Below are 18,573 nucleotides of genomic sequence, written 5' to 3'. Positions count from 1 at the left end.
CCAGAACTGGATATTTGGTAAGAATGAAGGCAAGATAACTGAAAAAGTGTATATATTTTATATCTGCCAAATTCACTGCAAGGGATTAAAAGGAAAGGGTATTTGGTTCCTCATCTCAGGTTAAATTCACTGGGGAGTGTTTCCTCTCCCATTCAAAGACCCCATGAAGTTACAGGGCACATGGGCTCACTGCACTCCTGACTGTAGCAGCGGGTGGCTGCTCAGGCAGAAAGCACAAAAATTTCCTTATTGTCATTTTCCTTACTATAACCTGTAAAAAATCTCCATCTCTGCAAACAGCAGCACCTAATGCCAAATAGAAATTACTGCCTGAAAACTGAGTAACCATGGGTGACCACAAAATTATTTCTTTCTTAGAGACTCAAGGAATACATGATTTGCTTTAGTTTTTTTTCCTCCCTCACACATACAGGGTATTCAGAGTTTTCCTATCTGTAGCACTGATTATTGACTGATGTGTTGTAGACAGTCTGGGAAAAATAATTAAGACAAGCAGATCTGGAGGTATTTTCAGGGATTTCAAACAGAGCAAGATTGTAGTGTACTTTGAGAAGTATCCTCGAAGATGTAATGGCAGTTTGGTGTCCTCAGGTGTGCGGTGGCAAATGGTATTTTTTGTTGTTCTTCTAGATTTATCCTGCTCCTCTCTGCATACAGCAGTCCCTTCCAGCAAAATCACTTCATTCATTGTATAAGAAACTTTAAAAGACATTAGAAATTAACAAATGAAAACCTGGGTGGTTTTTTACCAGGTAGTAAAGCTAAGCATCAAAGTTTACTGAAGTGCGCCCCTGGACATATAGTGGAATCCCTTTTCCTTTGGGGAGACGTGTGTCCAGGGAAGGGGAGAGCAAGCACACTAAGCCTCCAACTCTTATTTTCATGCTTCCCATTACAGACTCCATAAGTGCCCAAATAAGAAAAACGTAACTCATTGCTGGAAACAGAATACTTTTTGTCCCACATGAAATGCTTTGCTAGTGAAATCTGGTACAGGCTTCATGTTGAAATAATTGATATAAAGTTCAGCTTACTGCATTGTGATACTTCAACCCTCAAAGCACTTTGGTCAAGAAGCAGGAGCAGGGAGCATGCAGCCCTCTCCTTCACCCCTGAGCCCTGGGGCACCAGCAGCAGAGGGGGAAGGGTTTTGGAGATGGTGGCAGGCTGGGAAGAGCAGAGCATCTCTTTCACTGCCCAGGTGCAAGTACAGCTTACAGTCTTGTCCAGGTTTCAGAGGCAGTGCAAGGGTTCACATGGTTTTGTTTTGTTGTCTCTCGTGCACCAGGTTAGGTGTGAGTGCCCTGAGCTGGCACTCAGGGAAAGACCAGCTGCCCCTGCAAACAGCCCTGGAGCTCTGCCACTGCTGGGCAGGAGGGCTATGGCAGCTCCCACAATGGCTGCAGGCAGCAGGGAACTATGAGGCTGTTCCAGCTCCAGTAGAAGAAAGCCTGTGTGGTTGTGCATGAAGCTCAGAGCAATAGGAATAAACTTCTCAGGTCATAAAGTTTGATCTCCTTCCTTACTGCCTCACTGCGCTGGTAGCTTTTAGTCACCTTGTGAGCTGATAGCTCTCCTCTTTCCATGTCAAAACAAAGTAAGTCCCCATGTGAAAGCTACAGTTCCACTTAGGGTGTCTGCAGGTGCATGATGTAGAGTTGGTGCAGTCAAGTTTAATACATTTCTAATATTTCAACCCACAAAGTCTCATACATAGTATTTTGGTAATCCCATCACCCTTACAGTACCAATTAACTCTGTAAGATGCACAGATTTCATTAGGATTCTCCTACCTGGTTAATAAAAGGTATTAAATAAAATAACTTGAAATGCTGAGCATTCAAAAATAGTGGTACCCCTCTTTCCTGATGGCTCTTCTTTCAGCACAGCCCACAGTTGTCTTCCTCTTGGCCTGTTTTTGCCCACAACAATAGTGCTTGGTTAAGCAACCTGTTTCTGTATGGCACCTCCTCAATGAGGTGAAGGTGGTTTACACCCAATGTGCCCCACTTGCAAAAGGTCACTCCTCTTACTGAGGAATGGTGTGAGATGAGGCTGAGGATAGACAACTTTGAGGAGTGTATACCAACCTTCATGTCTTTCTTTATCTTTTGACTTCATAAATACTTCCAAATCATAGTTCAATATTGAGGATGGACTAAAATGGCTACAATAGTTGAGATTGCTTGGATTTCCCTCTTTATAATGTAGCTTTCACTCACATATTGATGCTCTTCATTTGATAGATGTTTGGCAAAAGAGACAGGTTCTGTGCAACAAAATCTTTTTTTCAGGTGGAATATGGGCACTTTCAGTTTTGCATTCATATTCCCATTTCTCAATTTTCTTTTCATGGTCTAATTGGGTTTGTTCACATCCCTACACTTTCTTACCTGTAAGAGTGAAGTTTGATTTTTCAATCAAGTTTGTTTTCAGTAACTCATCCAGTGTTTACTCCTGCGGAGGTGACAGACAAGGCATCCTCTTACAAGGTTTTTCTCCTTGTTTGGGGATGATGTTTTTGAAACAGACTTTTTTTCGTTTATGGAGAGAAATGTCATGCTCAAGTTCTTCAGTTGAGCTGATGCCATTAAACTGTTTCACCAATTTCTTAAAGCTTGACATTAGAAACTAAAAATCTGATTCAAATACTTAATTCAATTGCTTTTTTTCACCTTTTAATTTAGAGTAAATCAAATTGTAAGGAACTGGCATCAATGTCTTACCCAGATAGGCATCAGCTAAGACAATTTAACTCAATTCCATAGCAGTTTTTGGCATATGGAGCAAAACTCTTCCAGGCTCAGTATCAGGTGGGTGCAGAGATCCCCACTGTGGGCAGGGAAACCGCAAAGCAGAAGGAAAACATTAAGTGTTTTGAAACAGTTGTGAGAGGCCCTGCAGAATTTATGGCCTTCAGGGGCCTGTGAGAGGTTTACGAGTCCGGAAGGTTTCTGGGGAGCAGTTTTGTGTGGGCTTTTGCAGGTGGTTCCCCGAGATCATACATCTCCGTTGGCTGGAATTACTGCATTTTGGATCTGGTGCTGCTTTGGGTTTCGGAATGGCAAGTCATGTCCTTCTGGGGAAATGTGGAATTCTGCTGCAGAGCAGTAATCCCATTCTCAGATGCTCTGCATCACCAGGAGGACAGGCAGGCTCCTGGCATGACGTAACAGTATCAGTGAAGACCAACATGCTGTTTTGGAAAACAGCTGTTTGTAAAATGTCTGTGCAAGGTCAGAAGGAAAAAAAGCCTTATATTCTGGTCAGCCTAAACTGAACAAATTTATTCCTCCAGGTAGTTTTATTTTCAGTGGAACTTCTTGCAGCGGTACAGAAGATAGTGTACTGATGTGCTGAAAATCTAGTTTTGTGTGTTTTCTCTTTGACTTTTCATCAGAGGCCTATCTTTTCTGATGATCAGTTGTTACAATTCCTTTAAATAGCAACAACATAATTTTAAGTGGTTTATTTAGTGTAACACGCAAAGATTGTAATAAGCCAGAAACCTCTCCAGGAATGGTGGCCCTGTCAGTGCCTCCTTTCCTGAGATGATCTTTCTAAGCTAGCTAAGCTATCGAGGACATCTGGAAACAGGTGTGTTTTTGTGTGCTTTTCATCCATTGGCCAAAAAGGCTTCATTTGCCCACCCACTCTTGACTCTCTCTGTGACTCCACTGAGAAATTAGCACGTGAGCCTGCAGCTCCACACTTGCTCTCTATGGGCTGCAGAGTTTCCCTCTGTGGGTAACCTGTTCCACACAGGAGAAAACGCAGCCACGCAGGTACCTGGCTGCTGTTACAAATTCATTACAAATTTAATTCTTCTCACAGACTGCTGGGTCTCACCCTCACAGGCCTTGAGACAACACTTCCAGTGAGAGCGAAGTCGCTGGTGTTCCCCTTATCTGGCTTGGCAGCACCAGGTCCCAGTGCTGTGTCCCAGCCCATGCTGGAGAAGTTGGGAAATACTCACTCCAGTCCTAGGCGGCAGAGGTCACTCTGATTTCCCCAAGCATGTCTCAGTGGCCATCCCTGTTGGTGTTCTGCCTTGGTTTCTTGTCTGTATTTACTATTTTTGGCTTAAATTCCATTTCTTATGGCTTTGGCTGCAAAGGAAAAAGATGAAGAGGGAAGCCTCCACCACATGCTGATAGGCTACAGGCCATGAGGGGGTTTTGACAATGTTTCCCAGACAAGACCATCTTCTATTCCATGTCCCATCTACAAGATGCATGCTGGTAAGGTGAGCTTGAGCATTTACTCAGCTTCCAAAAAAATCCCTGCTGGAGCTGAGAGTCATGAGGATCTACTGAAGCCTTTATTTACACAACTGGTGTAAGTATCATGGAAAGATTATTGCAGAGGAGTGGATATGGATTGTTTAAAGTGGATTTCAGAAAGAATATAGGAATTGATAATTCAGTTTTATGAATCACAAAACCTGGCAGCTAAAACTTAAACAAGGAACTATTTGGTAACTTGTGTCATAACCTGTCCTCCCTATGAAGATACTATCCATCCTTGAAGAGGCTGTGCTACCTGTCTTTTAAGGGATATACCTGAATGTGGTTATTTCTCAGGTTTTGCTCCCCTGTAGGGTTAGCAGCTGGAAAGCATGCTTTATGATCATATTTTGGTCTTATTTTTAATGCATTTCCCCCACCCTAAATTGTTTATCATCTGCTGTAACCTGTTGTTTCAGACAGCTGCTAGATCCTAGCTGATGAGGTTTATTGATTTCTGACTGTGATCTTGCAAATCTTATTTCAAATTCATCATCTGCCAGAGCCGTACTGGGAGCCTGAGCTTAACTGCAAAATGTTACAGATGAGAGAGCTCTCTCATGGGCCTTTTCGTGTCTGTAAAGCCCCTCTGTGTGCCCTGCTCTGGAGTAGCCCACCCTGATGCCAAGAGGTCTCAGAGCAAACCCTGACCCCTTCCTCTCCTGCAGCCCCATGCAGGGCTGTGCCTGACACCTTGGTGTGCCAGCACCGGCTGTGCTGTGTTGTGTTGCACCATGGAAGAGGAGAGACAAGGAGCTGTGCACAGCAGATGTCAGGCAGTGGGTTGGTGGCCCAGCTTGGTGGGTGGCAAGCCCCCCTTGTGTCAGCCCACTTCCAGCCCTGCTCTCCTCACACACAAATTATGGTCCCGTCCTCCCCACTGCAACAGAAAGCCTGAAAACCTGAACCAGATGCAAGGTTTCACCTGAGTTTACAGACAGCCTGGAAGCAATAATTCTGGGAGGTATAAACTGCTCCTTTCATCATAATAAGATGTTAATGGGGGGAAAGCCCTGCTACTCCAGGCAGTCCTCTATTAATGCTGGTGCAGCAGCTGGGAAAAGGATCTGCTGGATCGGTTTCAGCAGTGCCCACCCCCGTGCTTCCCCCATGCCCATGGCTTAGGGCTTCCCATTCAAATGTCCCCTTGATGTGGTCCTGATTCCTGAGGCAGAGGATGCCTGCTTGTGTCCCTCCCCCCAGCTCAGGGTCCCCCAGGTCCCAAGGTCTCTGGTGAGGGCTGTGGGCAGCAGCACACAGGACTTCTCAGGGCCTGAGCAAAACATCTGTTTGCCATTGCTTTGGGTTGTTTATAGCATTTTGATGCTCTCTTCTGCAACATTTTATTTTAAAAGGCCTGGTGATACTCCCATGCAAAGTGTATCCAAAGTGCAGCTTGCTCCTGGTTTATGCATTTCAGCTAAGTTTGCCTATAATTTGGGATGTTCCCAGGGCATGTGCCCCTCTGATGCAAGACCACATATAAGAATATCATTCCCAGCTCTCACGTCTCTGGTCACAAGCCGTGCTGCTCTGCTCTCCTCCTTGCTTTCTATGGGAAGGGACGTTTGGGCCAAACCAAACTGTCCCTTCTTTGACTTAAAGTAAAAAAATTACTTTGGAAGTCAGGCTGCAATCTCTCATAATGCAGGATGGGATTAGAGGGGCAAATCAGCCAGTGCCCTCCTTTGCAGTGCTCTGTATATGTTTGCTTTTCTATTGTGGGAAGTCCATACACGTGGTACAGGGCTCAGGCAGCTTTTAGGTAAGAGGAACAGAGGGGTAACGTGTTTTCCGCTGGGCAACCTTATCTGCTCTGATTGTGCTGGATTTTCAGCTGAGGGAAACTGTGAAGGATAATTACCATCATGTGTTACCTGAGATTACAGGGTTGCTTTCCAACTAATGACACTAGGAGAACCAAGCAGTTGTTAATATTTAATCAGACTCTTGGCTTAACAATTGGATAAATGAGGTGTGTAATTACACAATTATAGAAGACGTTTCAGATAGGAACTGTGCTGTTATTAATAGTGAAGGTGAAAGCTGGTGAACATACATCGTTCAATCCCATCAAGCACGTCATTAAAAAAGATCTTCAGCACAAGAGTCTAACAGCATGTCTTATGAGATGGTAAACAAAGGTTTCAGCTGCTTTTGAGATAAAAATTCCTGCTTGGCCAAGAGGTTTCAGTGTAAGAAAAAATACCAGACCAGGTGTTTTGTTGATGTGGCAAGCTGTAATCAGGGGTAAGTAGGGAACATTTAAATACGTACACAGAGTATATCACACATTTATGGTTGTGCTTTATGTATAATTTCTCAGCAGTCAGGCAATTATTTTCCTTAGGTTCTTCATTTTAAATCTTATAGGAAAGAGAGAAGTACCTTTTAATTCAATGTAGTGCCTGCCTGCCCAGTGGAACTTTTCTTTAAAATAAGTGTTGTCGTATAGCACATATAAGATGTTGTGTTTGATTGCAAAGTGCAAGTCAGAATGAAAATGGAGATGCTGTCTATAATAATATCATTAGTCTGTTCCTTTAATCCTGTGCTTTATCTCAGCTCCTTTAAAACTTTACTCTTTTCAAGTGATTTGGATTTGAAAATATTGCAATAGTTGTAGTTCTTCAGTGTTCCACTACAGTGACCACTAACTGTAAGTCTCTCAAGCGTCAATTAGTGGGATACAGAAAGCTAACATCAAAATCAAGGAACTTATTGACCAGCACTATTGCAGGTTAGTGATATGAATTGGAATAATGCAGGAAATTGAATCTTTTCACAATGTGCTGAGACAGCATTCAGGTGTTAAGGTGATTTCCCAAATGAGAGGCTGTAAAAACAATAAGCACGTTTCTTGGCAGATGCTATGGGCAATAGTGTTTTGATTCTCTCCTCTTCCCAACTAACCTTCCTGAAAAGTTTGCAGTCATCTAGATCTGGATGCACAGGCATTGTTGGATTTCTTAGCGTCCAGTTCCAGCTGTGACTAGATACCACCACTTCTGGGGTGCACTTTGAGATCAGGGGAAGAAATGTCCTGTCGAAGTCACATTAATATTTTTCTTCTAGAGATATTTACATTAGGAAATCATGTAATTAAAAGTGGTGTGCATGCTCAGTGCTCGGCTGAGAGCTGGTTTTGTGCCAGTGGCTGAGCTGCACAACATGCTGTCAGGTCCTCTCAGCATGTGCTTGCACAACAGTTCCTCTTTAATATCAATTTGTACTTGGTGTTGAGCTCCTGCTGTGAAAAGTGCAGAACCCTTCAATTACAGTGATGCAGAGCCAACAGGTTTAATTAGGAAAATAAGATTTACCTATATGATATGTTGGAACAGATCTGTAAAAGGAGACATACAGAAATGCACAAACATAGTAATTTCCTATAGAATGTTACCCTGTGATCCAATTTAGTGCAACTTGTTTCTTCGTCCTCTGTCTTCTCTGCCTCACTTTGAGTCTGCCAATCCTGTCTTGGCCAAATTAGTTTCCCTGAAATAATTGTCCTCTATTCTGCCTTTGCCTTTGTCATGCACCTTCCTAAGTCTGCATCTCTGCAGCTCCCAGCCTCACTTTTGAGTTCTGTATGGCCATGGACTGTGCCCTCCATCCTCCTTGGCAGGCCTCTGTTGCTCATATGTGATACTCACGTTCTTGTGCTCCCCATTCCTTCTAGAACTTTCATTACATAACCACCAAGAAAATAGTTGGTAAATAGACTTGCAACTCTCTTTACTTTTCAGGACTTGATTCCTCTGCTTTGCTGTCCCCATGGGCTGCCTCAGAATTACTGGACGAAATATAGTTTAGAAACTGAGAAACTTGGGAGATTTGAATGTTGTCCAGACAAGCTAAAATACATTGAACCTGTTTGGTTGAGAACCCACTCTCATTGCAGCTCCATCCATGAGTTGTCCAGGCTTCCCTAGGGAAGGACCACCCATGGCACTTGGCTGTGAAGCATTTCATATCTTTATATCCCCGTGTAAAGGGATTTGGGATAACAAAATAAGCAGCATGCAAGGCTTTCCACCCTCACCCTGCAGGCCCAGGCTAGCCTGCCCTTTGAGGGAGGGTGGCCACATGGTGAAATCCCTTTTGGCCCATGTGACACAGTTTTTCCGCGAGCAGGGGGGAAACTGCTCTTGACTGGTGGGTTTGTGCTGGAGTGGGCAGAGAGCTGCCTACAAGGTCCTGCCTGCTGGGAGCATGGGCTTGATGATGCATAACTTTCTGTAACAGAGTCCAGCCTCCTCCCAATGCACTGCTTTTAGCAGATGGTTTCATTATCTATAAAGCTTTTTGTTGCATCATTTCCCGTTAGTCAAGACATGATCTGTGCCCAGTGCTACTGCAGCAGTTACGATAAAGGCCTTTGCTGTTGGCTTTTGGGGGGAAATCCAAGACTGACGGAGGACTTTTTTAGCTAAGGCAAGCAAGATTCATTTGTTAATTAACATTCGTGGCACCTTGAAAGCAGAAAATGCTGCGTGTGTACTTAAGTATTTTTCTAGAGTCAAGATGGCTTACATTTAAACTTTTTGAAGCCCTAATGACTTGGTCTATCAATTCCTGATCAACTCTATCTATGAAAATAAGAACAAACCAGAAAGATGTTGAGCCCTGCCACCTGAAGAAGGCTTCTCTTTTCCCAGGTGTGGGGTATTCCCTTTCCTACCTGCAGAACACCTTCAGAGTCAGTGATCATAAACTACTTACTTATGAATACATAAAACATCTATTTAATTACAACGTTAAAATATGTGGAATGTTTCAAGGACGCTGCTTTGTAGCTTTCTGCAGATTGAGCACATCAGTAATTTATGCACTGTCTGGCTTTGCATGTTGTTCTGAGCTATTTACACTCATCCTCGGGTGAAACATGGACCATGGCAACTTACCCCAGTCAGACAGGACACTTTGCAAAGGGAACACACAGTGACAAATGCTGTCTCACAAACTTTTGAAGCAGTGCACACTCAGATGCACATGGACAAGCAATTCTCAAAGAAAGATGAGTTGCTATTATTGTGGAGCTTGGGAGTAAATTTAGCTTTCTGCCAGACTGGTACCTCCATTTCTCTAGTCATCATTTGCAGAGGCAACTTTCATGGAATCCATAAAATCAGTTTGTTTCTATCTTTTCCTTTGAAGAAAGTCAGTGTCACCCAGAACTCACGGAGCTCTCAGCTGGATGCACGTTGGCTGCCCTGTTCGATCCCCTCTGAGCTAAATGTGTTTGTTTGCATTTAATCTCCTTTGGAAGGAGAGAGAATCCAAAATGTATCTTCTGTCTGTGCAAAGATCCTTCCATGGGTTCATCCCACAGCCCTCACCGGTGGTATGCAGGGCACTTTAGAATAAATTAGAGACACCAGCTATTCCTCTGTGTAATATCTCCTGAAGAAAAAAATAAAAGGAGGTTGCAAGAATATGGATAAAATTCAGGGTGCATCCTAGCTTTTAATGAATCTCTGAATATCAAAAGTAAATCTGCTAATGTGGATGATGTAGTCAATGGAGAGTAACCAAAAGGCTCACTGAACTCTTTTTGAAGGTTTGAATAAAAAGGGATTTCTTCTGGTGCTTCTGGTCAATGGACATGTTAAGTTACATGCAGTCAATTGATTAATAAGTCAAATGCAGTCAATGCAGAGGAGTAGGACATCTGTGGAAGCCCAGGGAGAGGGAAGATGAGTGACGAGCTCGTATTTTGGCAGGGAGGTGACTGCAAGTCTGAACTCATTTCAGCATAAGGAGACAAGTGAAATAAGGCAGTATTGGGTTCTGCAGGATCCACTTATCTTTTATCTGTACAGTTTAGTTTCTATTTGTAAAAGAATAGATGGATGTTATGCAACATTTTTTCTAATTCTCCAGCTGCAGAAAACAAACCACATCTGGCACATAAAATAACAATGAAATTATCTGAAAGCTGTACTGTTCTTAAAAGCAGCTACAAGTATGTGTTCAAATAACTTGCTGGAAAAGAACAGGTCCAATTTGTCAGATGATAATACACAAGCTTAGAAGGAGGGAAAAATAAAGCCAAGAGAAATATTGCACTTCAGAGAGTTCAAATAAAGAGGTTCTTTTCCACCAGTCTTCTGAAGGCTTGCAAGACATAAATTACACAAACAGCATTTAAAAACAGGAATGCAAAAATCAAAGAGCAAAATTAAAAGCTCTGTTCACGTTCCAACTGTGTAACAAGTGTGCAGCAGATGTCAGAGGCCTATGGTTAAGAAATCCTCTGGTCTGGACGCACAATCTCCAGTGTGTCCTGCTGGCACGCATCTGAGGGCAGGCTGTAACAAACGTACTGTCAGCTGTATAAAACACATGGTCTGTGAGGAGAGGAAATAGTGCAAATCTGGCAACAATGCTTTCACTTGTATTTCTCTAAAAAAGCTATTACTTCATAGCAATTCTGAACGAGGAGCCACCAGTGGCCCGAGAGCTGTCGCACTCCATCTCCTCCTTTCCTGGTTCCTCTCTCTCTCTGGGGCTGAGGTTTCCAGTGAAGCACAAGGTAACTTACTGTGCCTTAAAATGGAGCAGTTCACCTTAACTGCAGCTGACGTTTGGGTTCCAAGGATGTAACCCGCTTTCATGGTCCATTATACCCTATTTGGGTGAAAAGACTTGTGCTGCCAAAAGCAAAAAGGAGTAATAAAAATAAAAATAGCATATTGAAATAGTTTAGCTGAGGGAAATTGTCAAAAGACTATGGATTTATTTCTTTGGTTTTAGATTTACAGTGATTTCTAAAGCTGAATTTTGATAATGTTCTTAAAATATGTCAGACTTCACACATTAAGTGGTAGAAAAATACCCTGCCTCCTACACTCACAGCAGTGGGAGAAGCATGTTATGATGACTATATAAAGCCCTTCCTGCAACTGAGTTGTTCTTAAGTTAAATATTTTTATCTACCAAACAATAATAAAACATCAGTCAATACCACACACAGATCCCAGATGAATGCAAGACTGAATGCACATTAAAGGCTTTGCTGCCAGCCCCAACAAGAGGGTTTTTCATGCAGGTTTGCAGGCTTAACATCCTTTAAACAACTCCCCTTTACATCACCTCCGCAGTTGCAATGGACTTTACTGTGGGAGTAAATTACACGCCCGCTTAATCTGAGAGGGTTTAGATTAAATGTGAAGTGTCACCCTGGGGGTGGAGGGGATGGGCTGGCTGGGGAGAGGGAGGTGGTAGGGGGAGATGATGCCTACGAGCCTGACATAGAATAAAATTAACTAGTTCTGCTCAGTGTACATTTTATTCCTTGGAATAGCTGTGAGTATGAGCTGAATTCTGCGATAGGAATTGCTGTTTGTCTGCACCTTCTCCTGCCTATTACAGAAAAGGTTAAGAAAAAGTATGTTCACATTCAAGTTTTCAGTATGTTTATTAATACGAAATGTATAAAGTTTTTGGAGTTGTACACTGCAAGAGCAAGGCATGGGAAGGCAGGTGTAAAATGTACTCTTTCATATCAGTGGCAGCTGCAGTTTCATTTTTGTGGCAGAGTGATAAATGACAGGAATTCACAATGTTCCCCCAACTCCTTTGGAAGATGTATTCTATAGAATGAAAATAGAAGCACTGAATTATTAAGAATCATTCAATTTACATATGAAAATGGTACAGTGTCATGTTAAATACACCATATTAAGAGGTCAATTAGAGACCTATTTTGAGTTAATGGAATTAGTCGTTTTTTTATTTTACATTTTAAATGCAATATTTCAAGGTGTAGTGAAGATCGAAGGAATAGAAAATAGAGTAATCCAGTTAAAGGCAGTTAATGCTTGTGGGATGGCTGAGAACAATGCCAGCAGGTGAAAGACTGTGATGGGGCAAGGGTTGAGCAGGCAGTGCCCTTTTCTTTCCATCTACACTGACTCCCCTGTGCATGTGAGCAAAAAATGCTGGTTTTTAAAGTACATTCCCTATATCCAAATAGAACATAAAACAAGGAAAAACATGCTTGAGCCCTGACTCCCAACCACAACCCTCATTTCACTAAACCTTACAGCACTTTCATTAAATCTTTTTTGGTTCAGTGGAAACTGAGCATATAAAAAGTCTTGAGCGCAATATTGCAACTGGTCAAGGTACAACTCTTGCATTACTCACTGAACAGTTGTTAAGATGCAGATTTGCATTGGAATCAGCTCCAAAGGGAAATAACTAGAAAGAACTTCTCTACTCTTCAAAGGGTTTGCTGCTTCTGTGATGCCCTTGGAATATTAATGCACATGGAAATTGTCCCACTCCATCTTACAAGAGAGAAGATGACTGCAAAAGGGGAAACCTCTGGACTGAACAACAACTCAATAAAAGAGGTACTTGATGTATTTTGGCATCTGAGGACAGTTCTGCTCACAATACCCCAGGACTTTTGCTAACCTTCTCCTTCCACACTGCCCAAGCACATGTTTATTGGTGGTTCCACTGGGGACCTGGATTCAGCTTGAAAATCAACCAGAGAAAAAAAAGCAATAGGATGGTTTTCTTACAATTGATGTATTCTTGCCCGTGTGGCATAAATTGCTGCCAAATATATATGTATATGTATACACTCTCCTTTTTCCTGGTTTCTAGATAAGGCACAGAGAGTATTTTTATATTTGGAACACTGTTTACAGTACAGGCATGCAGGAATGCAGTTTTGTCACCAGAGTAACTAAAGAAATTATAGATACAGTGCATAGAAGGGGACACATTTACGCTGTACAGAAGAACCTGGTGATAGTTTAGCTCACACTCATCCCTGTGCACATATGCTGCTGCTGCAGTGTCTGCACAGAAGAGACTAGACTCCCCTCCCAGCTGTACTGCTGTACTAGTGAGGTGTCTCAGCTCAATTTCTGTAGCAAAGCAGGCATATATTCCTCTTGATTCATCTTGTCTGGTCACAGTTGAAGTTTCCAAAATGTTTTGGTGATTTTCTCCCTACGGAGCTGGTACCAGTCAAAGAAAACCACCAGATCCTAAAGACTCCAATGCTTGTATAATGATAATTTGAAAACTATACTTGGTGGAACATTAAGAAGGCTGCATTTCCAGTTGGTTGAACCATGTAACTGGGTAGGACTCTGGGACTAAAGGGTGCCAATTTTAAAACTAGGAGGAAACTTGTCCTCCAGTGCTTTGCCACAGAGCCCACATCACTACCTCCTTCTACTGCAGTGGTCAGATCCTGCACTGGAAAGATGTCAGCAACCAAGCCAGGTCTCCTGGCTTGGGAATATGAGCCATTCACTTTCCTGTAAGCTGGGCCACAAGACCACTCATTTCCTGGCACTTTCTGACTCTTGATCTTATTCCACAGATTTTTCCTTTACAAACAACGGGGGGAAAGCTGTGGAAAACAGAAAGGAGAAATAGGTCACACTAGAAATTCTGAAACCTCAGCAAATCTCTTGTTTAAAGTGATTAATTCAGTGACCTCTGACCACAAGACAGACCTTCAATTTGCCAGCAGAGGATAAAAGAGTCAAGATCTGAATAAGTAAAGAGGGGATGAAGGGTGAGTTAATCCAGTAACTGTGAAGGAACACTGGAAATAAAAATACTCAACATATATGTTTCTTCACTTTAGTCCTTCTGGTGCATGGAGTTTATTTCTGGATATGACGGAATATCAGGTACATTTATGTTCTTTTTGATCTCTACTGTTTGATCCAGATCCAGCCAGCACAGCTGACTGATGCTCTTAATGCTATTAAGAAGCACAGTCTGCATTTATTTATTTCTTTAGAATAAAAACTCAAAACGTGCTTGCAAAATGGTACAAGGGCAAAAGAAAATTAGATACTCCAGTATCTTTTCACATTTTGATTTTTCTTCGATGAAGTTTCTTGTCCTAAAATATATATATATATATATTGTAATGGAAAGTGACAAACTGGTCAATGACATTGAACACTTTTGCCTGAGTTCCCTGCAAAACTCCCCCACAGAATATAATCTTTCATCTGTAGTTATAAGCCTGTAAGCTGCTTATACTATTTTTAGTCTAAATTCACCTTTCATTTGGTTAGTCTCCAGCAATCCAGACCAAATTTGCACTTGGAAGTTCCCTAGTTGTTTCCAGTTAACACCATTAAAAAGTGAGAAAGGAGTTTTGAAATAAATTGTCTCAGGACTGTTCATATATTTGCTGCTGGACAGTAACCAGATATGTGTTTGCAGTATCTGACCTCCTTTGTGTGATAGCTTTAATCATACTGTTCTCTCCCATGTAGAAAAGAAGACCTGTGGGAAACTAATTTTGAAAATTCTACTGTCCAGCAATTTCAATGGCATGAAGACTTCCCCATAACTGTTTATGCCAGTAGCCCTTTAAAATGAGAGAAAGAGTCCTTGGAGCAAGATAAAATGCCCGACTGGTACCTCCTGCAGTCCATTACTTAGTTAAGGTTCAATCACTAAAGGTTCACCTATTGCTTGAATGATTTTCCATTTTCATGTGTGGTTTAGGTTCCATTTGACACCAAATTATCAGCCTGTTACTGACTATTTGATTTTACTGTAAGAATAAATGGAGAAGTGAAGATGAAATGTATAATACAAACCTTGTCTTCCCACCATCATAAATGTTTTAAGATTCAGCCAATAATGTATTAGACTTCATTCCTTTCCTCAAATAGAAAAACATTTCTTATAAGTGTGTATTAACTCTTATTTCTTAAGTACGGGGGTTTTATGGTTCTCAAAAAGGAGTCCTGAGAGAACCATTGACTCTGTTATTGTCTGCACAGCAAAACTGCCATTTCAGTTGTCTTCGATTAAATCATTATCTTCTTTTTTTCTGCTTTATTCTTTCTGAAGACATAAGAAGACATTAGTAGCAGAGATAAAGCTGTTGAAAGTCCAAGAAACAAAAATGGGAGATTATTAATAGCTGTCCAGTAAAAGACTAGAAATATTAGTCATTAGTTTATAATACTATAGTAGAGGATGAGGTAAAGTTTTGGCTTTTGCTAGGTATGGTGTGATAAAACGAGAACTGCCTATAATTAATATCTATTGTTATTATTTACTGAGCATGCCAAAGTGAATACTGATTGACATGAAAATACACAGATAGAACCCACCAAACAGGAACTTTATGTAACAAAATAAATTGTAACAAAACTGATGATGGCAAGGAGGGTCCGTTTGAATCTTCCCTTCCCAGACAAAAGCCTTGCAACTCCTTGGAGGCCAGAAGTTTCTCACCTTGTGCTAATTAAGCCCATTGGTGATTTAGTGTTTGCTCTGCTAGATCTGGATCACCACATACATTTTAATGCTACTGCATTACAGTAGCAGGAAACAGTCCACTTACATTCAGAAAAAGATGCCAATATTGGGTGTAATGTATAACATTCTCCAGAAGCAGTAGCGGGAATTACATAGACAATAGCTGGAAGTTCAAGTAACAGGAAAACATTGACACTATCAATCACAACAGAGCCTCAGCTGCAGTTAAGATTTACGATGTCAATCTCATAATATAGACCTGTTAATGAAAATCAAAGATTGAAACATTACTAATCTATTGGGGCAGGCTCATGAAGGCTTTAATGAAAGCATCTTCCCATTGAATGGCTACATGGGAATGGCTGTAGCAGTATTGCAGGACCCTCAGTAGTTACAGCCCTTGCACATTACCACTGCTAGAATTTTAAATGGAATTTTGAAAAGTTTAGGCTTTCCTAAAAAAAGGATATGGGGCTGCTGATCTTCCAATAATAGCTTCATGGTCTTAAAATCAATAGTAATAATTACAGATAAGAGGCAGAAAGGGTCCATTAATACCTAAAAACCTATGGTATTCAGGACCAAATTTAGCATAGAAAAAAAGGGGGAAAATTAATCTAACTATGCAGAAACCTGGCAGGTTGTAGGGGCTTATATTTTGGGAAGTAATGATATTCAGGCCTCTGAAATCCCTTTTGCCCAGTGAGAAACCTGTCCCATCTCAGCCAAGCCTAATTCAGGAAAGGTTTGATTTGTTATTCAGATCTTTGCACTCACTGACAACATTAAATTTGAAAGAACGGTAAGAGTCTCTGCCTTAAAGAATGCCAGAAACCAGAAATATCCCCAACATAGGAAGATGCTTCTTCCCTTCTGCCCTTATGCCTCACATGCCCTCACTGGAAAGCCAAGACAGAGCAAGTGGCTGTGATTGCTATCAAATGAAGAATTTTTTTAAAAAACTCTCAAAATTCCTGAACAAACTTCTTAGTGTAACCTGATACTCTGAGAAGCTGTGTTTTTCATTTGAAATACTTTTTTCCTAGTGTCAATGTCTGGTAAATAAAGAAGACACATCCTGGTTTTGAGTGTCTAATCATAAGTAGTGACAAATAAATATGCCTGCCAGAATTCAATACATATATTAATCAGAGTATATGTGCACACATGCCAACAATTTCTCAAAATAAGGCTCTTAATAATCCATGCCTATCTAATTTTGCATTCCCTCCAAGAGCAAGTAGACATATATGGATGGATACACTTTTATAGCTAAGCATGTATGTACATGCCTATGAGTAAGGACATCAAAAGTGGAACTGAAGACAGAAAAGCTAGTAAAATGTGAGTGCTGTCATCCAGCACTGTTGTTCGTAGCATTAAGGTGAAATATTGCTGAAGACTTAAAAGTATTGCGAAAGAGCTAGATGTCCTCCATTAATTTTGGATAATTCCACCTTGTGAAAAGATGAACTCTTCTGTTTGTTCAGGGCAAGGAGGATTATCCTTGGTATTTCTTCTCCCATCAGATAGCTGCGTTAGACTTCAGGCCCCTGATTCTGCCAAACAGCCTTCAGCAGCTAGGGTGGTGACTGCTGGCCAGAGCTCTTCCCCTGCTTTGACGGGTTAAATGCACTGGGCTCAGGTTTATGCAGCTCAGCAGGGGTCAGCCCTTCTGATCCTGGGGTGTGGTTTGGCTGTCAGTGTCTCCATTTGCTGGATTTTCCCCCAGCTAGACACAGCAATCCTGGTCCTGCTCCTGCTGACAGGCAAGGGGCTGTAAAGCAACTGGGCTTTCATCAAGCAGATGTGATCTCATGCCTTTTTGTGTTCAAGAGTTTCAACAAGTTTTGCCTCTGCTCTTGGCTCAGGGGAGGCTTTGTCCTGTCCCTGTCACCCAAACCCACCACCAGAAGGACAAAGCACCACCAGCAGCCCACCAGCAACCAGCTTACTGTGCCCAGCTGGGGAGAGCACTCCCAGTAGCACAGAGCCCATGGCTCACCAGGGACATGTTGAACAGACAAGAGTTGATCTCAAACCTCAGGTTTCCCTGTCCCTTCAGCCTCATGCACACAGCTTTGGGTTCCCCACACAGCCCTGCTGCTCCCCAGTGCGCAATGGCTCAAGCTCATGTTACAGCCCTGGCATGGAGAAGTGTTGCCTCAGGAGCTATGGTGCTTGAAGAAAGTGCTAAGATGTAATGATTTTCAGGGATATATTCCATGCCAATAGGACTAAACTATAATCTGAAGCAGGAGAAATGCTTGTCCTCCTCTTGCAGATCAGGGTGATCAGGAGATATCTCAGGCCACAGGGCGGGTGTTCAGAGAAGAGGAAAGTGGGACACTGCAGGAGCAGACCCTTCCCCCCCCGCTCCACTATCAGTGGTTTATCTCTTGTCCTTGCTTGCAATAGTATCAGTAATGTTTGTCATTGCATGGGTGCTCCATCCCCTCTCTCACCCTTAATGAAGGAACAGAAGTCACTGGAGGCCGTAGCACCCAAATGTCCTTTTTCTTCCTTAAAAACTGTCTCTGCTTGGACACCTCTAGGAAGCTCATGAGCTGTGAAGACCACTGCCTGTCATGCAGATCACTTTTCCCTGGCCATTCCCCAGACTGGCTGTTCAAATCCTGGCCAGCACACACCCTGGCACCTCAGGTACTTTGGCTACTGCCAAGGACCGAGGACCAGCCTACAGAAAGGGTTGGTGACGGAGGGAGGGTATCACACTCGCCCAAGCCTTGCGCTTGGAAGATTGTTTTTAAAGGAAACTCCTTCTGAATCAAGGTGAGGACTGAACTCTTTCATTGTTCCTCCCATATCATTATGGGCGCAGGAATCTCATGCCAGCAGACTGGACCCCATTATGCTTGGCACCCTGCACCTAAAGATAGATATGTTCCTTGTGCCCCCAATCCCTGATCCCCATCTCAGATTTGACAGATTTCTTCATGACTGCTTTGCTATCTTGAAAAGAGATGTGGTCAATCCC

The 18,573-nt window shown here is 42.2% G+C and overlaps 1 long non-coding RNA gene across 1 annotated transcript; it reads left to right on the top strand.

Annotated features, from left to right (window-relative positions):
* The first annotated feature begins 3,219 nt into the window (after nt 1-3,219).
* LOC108640195 lies at nt 3,220-12,664 on the top strand. Its single transcript, XR_001920986.2, has 3 exons — nt 3,220-3,319; nt 4,139-4,267; nt 12,544-12,664. It is a non-coding gene; the product is annotated as an uncharacterized LOC108640195 (long non-coding RNA).
* Nucleotides 12,665-18,573: the final 5,909 nt, after the last annotated feature.

The sequence above is a fragment of the Manacus vitellinus genome, unplaced genomic scaffold (genome assembly GCF_001715985.3).
Source record: "Manacus vitellinus isolate BGI_N305 unplaced genomic scaffold, ASM171598v3 scaffold_3_pilon, whole genome shotgun sequence".
NCBI lineage: Eukaryota > Metazoa > Chordata > Aves > Passeriformes > Pipridae > Manacus > Manacus vitellinus.
This window is presented reverse-complemented; position numbering and strand designations above follow the sequence as displayed.